Source organism: Antechinus flavipes, chromosome 2, assembly GCF_016432865.1.
Source record: "Antechinus flavipes isolate AdamAnt ecotype Samford, QLD, Australia chromosome 2, AdamAnt_v2, whole genome shotgun sequence".
NCBI classification, from domain to species: Eukaryota; Metazoa; Chordata; class Mammalia; order Dasyuromorphia; family Dasyuridae; genus Antechinus; species Antechinus flavipes.
Window position 1 is genome coordinate 685,592,612 of NC_067399.1, and position 7,714 is coordinate 685,600,325.

Sequence of the window (7,714 nt, forward strand, 5' to 3'; positions counted from 1 at the left end):
GAGGAAATCTAAACCCAATGGACAGGAGTAGTTAAAAGGCAAAAGAAGAATGGGAATCTACAAGAGAATTTAAAGGGAAAGGGGCAATAAAGAAATGTAGATTGAGATGAAAGCAGAAGAGATGAATTAATGTCTAAAGAAAGTAGAGGTAGAAGACTTATTTATGGCATCTTCTAAATGTGAAACATTTACAAAACAGCCAGGGCAAGAGAATAGAAATGTTAGAATCTGCCATGGCAAACGTCCTGAAAGAAAAAAAAAAGAAAGAGAACAGTGAGAGCCTGGAAATACTCAAAAAGGAAAGGGCAGCCTAGAAGAAGTGAAGTAAAAAACAAGAACATTAAAAAAAAAATGGCCCCTTGCTGAAATAGAGTGTATTCTATTCCAAGACAATAAGCACACAGAGACCCTAAGGATCATGGATCTCCCAGAAACATATAACTTGAGGGAAAATGGACTCAAGGATGAAGAAAACAATCCAAGAGAACTGCTCAGAAGTTTTAAGCGGAGAAAAATTGAAATTACAAAGGAAAGAATTCAGAAATCACATACAAAAAAACAAAACAAAACAAAACAAATAATCCATGGTTCCTGACTTCAAGGCCAGTCGCAGTTACATTGAACAATTTAATTCAGAAGCACAATCTGGCAAGAACTTATCCATATTTACTACAAAACCCTTTCCATATGGATTACTTACATATGATTTCTCTCCAATGTGGATTCTCTGATGTAAAGTAAGAGCTTTTCTTTCAATAAAAGCCTTTCCACACTGGTTACACTCATAAGGTTTCTCTTTAGAGTGCATTCTCTGATGTACAGTAAGAGCTCTCCTTTTTCTAAAACTCTTTCCACACTGGTTACATTCATAAGGTTTCTTGCCCGTTTGGAGTTTCTTTTAAGTAGCACAGATTTCTCTCCAAGTAAAATCACAGCAACGTATAATTCTTGGATTATGAGGTTCTGCCACAGAAAGACTAATCACTTCAGTAGTGTCCTTCATTTCAAGTCTGATCTCTTGATCTGAAAAAAAAAACCCAACAATTAACAGTAAAATAGACACTATACACACATATATATTCATATCCACTTCATTCCATCAGAACATAAATTATTTTTTGTTTGCATAGGCAAAGAGAAAATCGAGTGTTTCTTTTTTTAGTAAAACTTTTTATTTTTAAAATATATACATAAAAGAGAGAGTCGGGGAGCGTCAGTTGGAGATTGAGAATCCATGAGTTGGAATTGAGCTGGAGGAAGAAGCTGGCAGAGGCAAAAGACTACCAACAAGAATTCTTAGAACCAAGGAGGGAGAGAGGCCACTAAGAAAACTAACCAGGCTATTTTGGAGGAAGCAATAAAAGATCTGAACTTTTAACATCTGGCTGCATTTGGAGTGATTATTACTTGGAATTGAAACTAAGGCTGCTTCCAGAGAACCTCCCCTGAGAAACCTACTCTCCCAGAGAACCATCATATAACAGAAAAAGAAGAGAACACCACACATAGATAATTTTCTTTTCTTTTCTTTTCTTTTTGCTGTAGCAATTGGGATTAAGTGACTTGGCCAGGGTCACACAGCTAGGAAGGGTTAAGTATCTGAGATCACATTTTAACTCAGGTCCTCCTGACTTCAGGGCTGGTGCTCTATCTACTTCGCCACCTAGCTGCCCCAATAATTTTCAACATTCACCCTTGCAATACCTTGTGTTCCAATTTTTTTTCTCCATTTCCTTCCCCCATTCCCTTCTTCCATAAGGCAAGTATCCAATGTATGTTAAACATGTGCAATTTTTCTATATATACTTTTTATGATGCACAAGAAAAATCAGATCAAAAAGGAAAAAAACTGAGAAAAAAAACAAATGCAAGCAAGCTAAACAAAATAGGTAAAATACTAGGTTGTGATGCTTACTCAAGCCCCATAGTCCCCTCTCCGCTACAGAAAAGGATGCTACAAACATTTTTGCTCATGTGGAAGGCCTTTTCCCTTCTTCATAATCTCGTTGGGATACAGGGTCAGTAGAGACACTGCTGGATCAAAGGATATGTACACTGTGATAGCCCTTTGCATACAGTACCATATTGTTCTCCAGAATGATTGGATCAGTTCACAACTCCACCAACAATGTATTAGTATCCCAGTCTTCCCCCATTTCCTTTAACATTCCTCATTATTTTTTCCTTGTCATTTTAGCCAATCTGAAATATATGGTACATCAGAGTTCTCTTAATTTACATTTCTCAGACTAATAGTGATTTAAAGCATTTTTTCATATGACTAGAAATGATTATTATTTTTTTCATCTGAAAATTGTGTGTTCAAATCCTTTGACCATTATCAATTGGAGAGTGGCTTGTATTCTTATAAATTTAAACCATTTCAAAGAGAAAAGTCTTAAATAGGAAGAATCAATCACTTAAATATCCCATTAGCTCACATCCTGAGAATGATTACATTTCTAATGACCTACATGCACAAATAAATTAGATTTTCACAGTAAACCTGGGACAACATAGAAAGTACCTTCATTCTCACTACTTATACAACTCAGGCCACCAGCTCAGAAGGATTGGGTGGCTTGATTCAAATCCCAGCAGCTGTGACTGGAATTCACACCCTGTGAGTGGGCAGGCTCTGCCTATAGTATTTGAGAAATTATAAATTTTTCTTTTTCCCTTTCATTGTTTGCATTTTCAAGTGATCACATTCAATTTTATTTTATTTTTTCTGATACATTATTTGAGTACTAACCCTGTTGTTTTTTTTTATGGGAGATTTTCCTATTTTATTTGAGGCATATGTGATTTTGAGATAATCATTGCTTATTTATTTAAAAAAAATTATCATCATCCTCCTCTACATTCTTTTAACAAACCCAATTTTTAAAAAATGCAAGCATCTATTTCTGAAAGTATAGGTCTCCTCCAGAAAACAGAGTTAATCCTGTGGCATGAAAGGACAGAGCATGCTATTGCACCCTTCCCTTTTAGAAGTTCAAAAAATCCCTTGAAGGATTGAGGGGTTCATGAGGAGCTTCCCTTAAACTCTGATGGCTTCTAAGGGCAACAGAGTCTTCCAGATTCTCAATTTGAGATCAAATTATTTCCACAATTCCAGGAAGGTTGGAAATTCATGCACAAAGGGCCAAAGGCCTGCAAAGGCCCTCAGTGGCTCTCTCCCTGCACCAGAGCAGTTTTCTTATTTCTGGGTTCCCTAGTGATCATATCTCTTCAAACCTGTAATTACCAGATCAAGATAGTCCCTGGTTCTGCACTCTTGCCCCAGTGCTGGCAGCTTACTTGAAAACCAGTCACTAGGAATGCCCAGTCAAGGCCATCCTGAAATCACCATGGCAGACTACAACCAGAATTGGACTAATAAACAAAACTAAGAGTTGGTTTTATGAAAAAAACTAACAAAACAGATATATCTTTGGCTAACTTGATGAGAAAAAGGGAAGAAAAAAAAAAGAAATCACCAACATCAAAAATGAAAGGGGTAAATTCACCACCAAAGAAAAAGAAATTAAAGCAACAATTAGGAGCTCTTTTGCCCAACTGTATGCAGCAAGTCTTATAATCTAACTGAAATGGAGGAATATTTACCAAAAAATACAAATTGCCCAGCTTAACAGAAGGAGAAATAAAATATTTATAGTTCCATTTAAGAAAAAAGAAACTGTGCTGAGTGAAATGAGCAGGACCAGAAGATCATTATATACTTCAACAACAATACTATATGATGCTCAATTCTGATGGATGTGGCCCTCTTCAACAATGAGATGAATCAAATCAGTTTCAATAGAGCAGTAATGAACTGAACCAGCTACACCCAGCGAAAGAACTCTGGGAGATGACTAGGAACCATTACATAGAATTCCCAATCTCTCTATTTTTATCTGCCTGCATTTTTGATTTCCTTCACAGGCTAATAGTACATGATTTCAAACTCCGATTCTTTTTGTATAGCAAAATAACTGTTAGGACATGTATGCTTATATTGTACTTAATTTATACTTTAACATACTTAACATGTATTGGTCAACCTGCCATCGGGGGAAGGGGGAAGGAGGGGAAAAATTGGAACAAAAGGTTTGACAATTGTCAATGCTGCAAAATTACCCATGCATATAACTTGTAAATAAAAAGCTATAAAAAAAAATTCTCTTAAAAAAAAAAGAAAAAGAAAAAGAAACTGAACAAGTCATTAATGAACTCCCTAGGAAATATCTCCAGGGTCAGTCAGATTCACAAGTGAATTCTCCCAAACCTTTAAAGAACAATTAATTCCAATATTATGTCATCTATTTGGAAAAATAGGTGAAGAAAGAGTACTGCCAAATTCCTTTTACAACACACTTATGGCACTGATCCCTAAAACAAGAAGGGCTAAAATAGACCAATTACAGACCAATATCCCTGATGAATATCGATGCACAAATTCTAAATAAAATATCAGCAAAGAGATTACTGCAACTTATCAGCAGGATAATACACTATGACCAAGTGGGATTTATATCAAGAATGCATGGCTGGTTCAGTATAAGGAAAACTTACTATAATTGATCATATAAATAACAAAATCAAACAAAATCATATTATAAGCCCAATAGATGCAGAAAAGGCTTTTGACAAAATACAGTACCCATTCCTATTGGAAAACACTAAATGGCATACGGATAAAAGGAACTTTCCTTAAAACAATAAGCAGTACTTATCTAAAACCTATAGGAAGTATTATTTGAAATGAAGAGAAGCTGGATGCATTCCTAATAAAATCAGGGATAAAACAAGGATGCCTATTAACATGACTATTATTCAACATTGTTCTAGAAATGTTAATTTCACTGATAAGAAAAGAAAAAGAAATTAAAGCAATTAGAATAGGTGATAAGGAAATAAAACTATCACTCTTTGGAGATGATATGATGAGATATTTCAAGAATGGTAAAAAACCATCCAAATATCTGCTGAAAAGAATTCAGAGCTTTAACAAAGTTGCAGTGTAGATGGCTCTCTTTATCACAAGATCATTGGAATTGGTCAGAATCATCTCATTGAAGAGAGCCTCTTCCATCAGTATTGATCATCGTACATAATCTTATTGCTGTGTACATTGAACTCCTGGTTCTGCTCATTTCACTCAGCATCGGTTTATTTAAGTCACTCCAGGCCTTTCTGAAATCATCCTGCTGATTGTTTCTTATAGAACAATAATATTCCAACACATTCATATATCATAATTTATTCAGTCATTTCCCAACTGATGGGCATCTACTCAGTTTTCAGTTCCTTCCTTGCCTCTACAGAAAGGCCTGCCACAAACATTTTTCCACATGTGGGTCTCTTTCCCTCCTTTAAGATCTCTTTGAATCCCAATAGACTTTGGACAGAAACTGCCATCTGCATCTAGAAAAATAACTAAGGAGACTGTAAATCAACACATGCTATATTCTTTTTTTCTGTATTTTTTATCTCTCCCAAGGTTTTTTCCCTTTCCTTTGAATTTCTTTCTCAACATGATTCATAATGCGATGTGAATTAAAAATAAATCATCTCATAATTAAAAAAAAAAAAAAAGAATTCCAAGGCTGGTTTTTCTCCTCCAAACCTAGTATTTACTTCAGGGTAACTCCCAGAAGCCTTTTGTAAGGCTAATATCTCTGCTTTCACCTCACTCACCTGGAGAGCAGTGTCTCGGCCTTTTTGGTCCAGAATCCAGGTTGCTTGTCTGTGCTTAAAATGAGATATTACATCTTCTCTGGGAACTGGAAGCTCTGGGCATGGAAATCAGGCAGGCATAAAGGAGAGAAGCTTGAAATTTAGTTCTCTTTGGGGAATGGGGAGAGGATCCAGAGCTGTTCCATTCTGAGATTCACCCTGTTATACTGAAACAAATGAGTCTATGGTTACCCGCTAGTGCTTGCAACGCAAGAAAGCCATAATAGGGTTTGTCACATCATCCTGTTGTTTTTTTGGAGAAAAAATTAAATGCTCTTCCCCCAACTTCTTATGCTATTAGCTTCCATTCTGATAGAAGCTTCTAACTCCATACCTGGGTAAAAAAGGCTATTGGGTCTGCGCAGCTTCCAGCCTGATCAAAAGGGACCTTAACGTTAGCACATCTGTTTCATAGTACAGACTCATTCCCTAGTTTTCATCAGGGTACAGCCGAACCTGGGAAAGCAGGAAGCCTGACTCCCGAGGTCTACCTAAGAGCTGGGGAGGACTGTGGGGACACTGGCGAAGTCTGGGCTGGGAGTTCCTAAAGCGAAAGTGAAGACAAGGAGCCCCAAGTCTGGGACCGATGGGAACCAGCCTAAGGAGGGTTCATTTAACGGGGACCAGGAAAGAGCTTTGGTCACTGGGTCCATCGTGGGCTCTTGGCGGTAGGAAGAAGGGACTCGAGGATCCCCAAAGGGACTAGGTCTGAAAGAGGTTCTAAATCAATAAGTTAGAGGTGGGGACAGGGAGACTGGACCCCTGGGTTCTGATCAGAAGGCTGAAATCAGGACTCCCGGATTCTTAGGGAGAAAGACTTCGATCTGGGCAAGGAGACCCAGGAAGTTTGAGGGCTCATCTACCAGAGAGACTTAAGGGGATGATCCCGGTAGACCTGAAAAACACTCTCCACGAGGTCAGAGGAGGAGGCGGAGACTCAGTAGTCGAGGAAAGCTGTGGGAGATGCGCGCTCCGACCTACCTGAGAGATGCACGCACGGTTCTGGCTTCCAGAAGTCAAAACGATCGGAGCTTGTAGCAAAAAGGAGAGAGAACCCAGAGGTCCCCGGGAAGTCAAGACTACCCAAGGGGCAAGCAGCCAGGTCGCAGCTCCAAGACTTCCGGCTTCCAGCCAACCCCCTGTGGGAGGGTCTTCCTAGTCCTCCCTCAGAGCCCCGCCCTGTCCATCCCCCAGGAGGATGGAGCCTTCTGTAGGGCCAGGACTGCAGGCCCTGCCCCCGGCCCAATGATCTCTTCCACTTTCCAACTCACAGGTCTTCCCACTCTTTCCACTGTCCCCTTTCCCGATCTTCCCCCACCATCTAATTTGCTTCTTCAAATCCTCCTTGGAGCTCCTTCCATTAGCTTCTTGTGTCATAGACGCGTGTACGTTTGGGATTTTACACGTAGGCAACTTTGGCATCCCGTTTTCCCTCTTTATCTTTTAATCTTCCTTGTCATACTAGTTTTTTAATGATCTACTACTTTTTTTTTTTTTTTTGGGGGGGGGTGAGTCGTAACAGGATTTTCCCCACTAAGAAAGCTGTGTTCTTAATGTAATAAACCCATCTGGGCCACAAACCTGGAGCCTGTATTCATTGGGTTTTACGAATTCTTTTCCAAAGCCTCCAGATCTGCCCGGTGACCCCACTGCTATTAGGGGATCTCTCAACCCTCATTTCTCACACCTCAGCTACCTCAGTGAGACAGATCTTTCCTGCCGAACTTCTGTGCGGGAATAATGTTTCACCTCGTCCATTTGTTGGTTCGCTCTCCACGAAATTAATTTTGAGGCATTGTCTTATACTTGGAGGTGAATCTGTTGGAGTTCCTGTCATGCTCCACCATGCTGGATTTTCTTTTTAGTGGGCAGCAAGCATTCTGGAACCCACATTGGGAGGGGAGGAGAGAGGAAGAAGAGGGCATTGGAGAGGTTTGGTCAGAATAAAGGAAATGAGGAAGTCAGTAGAGAAGGAGGAGTGAAAGTTTGA

General features: G+C 39.1%; 1 long non-coding RNA gene across 1 annotated transcript; it reads right to left on the bottom strand.

Annotated features, from left to right (window-relative positions):
* Positions 1-614: 614 nt before the first annotated feature.
* LOC127552266 (uncharacterized) lies at positions 615-6,828 on the bottom strand. Its single transcript, XR_007951320.1, has 3 exons — positions 6,706-6,828; positions 5,686-5,891; positions 615-1,023 (listed from the first exon to the last, which is right to left on the bottom strand). It is a non-coding gene; the product is annotated as an uncharacterized LOC127552266 (long non-coding RNA).
* Positions 6,829-7,714: the final 886 nt, after the last annotated feature.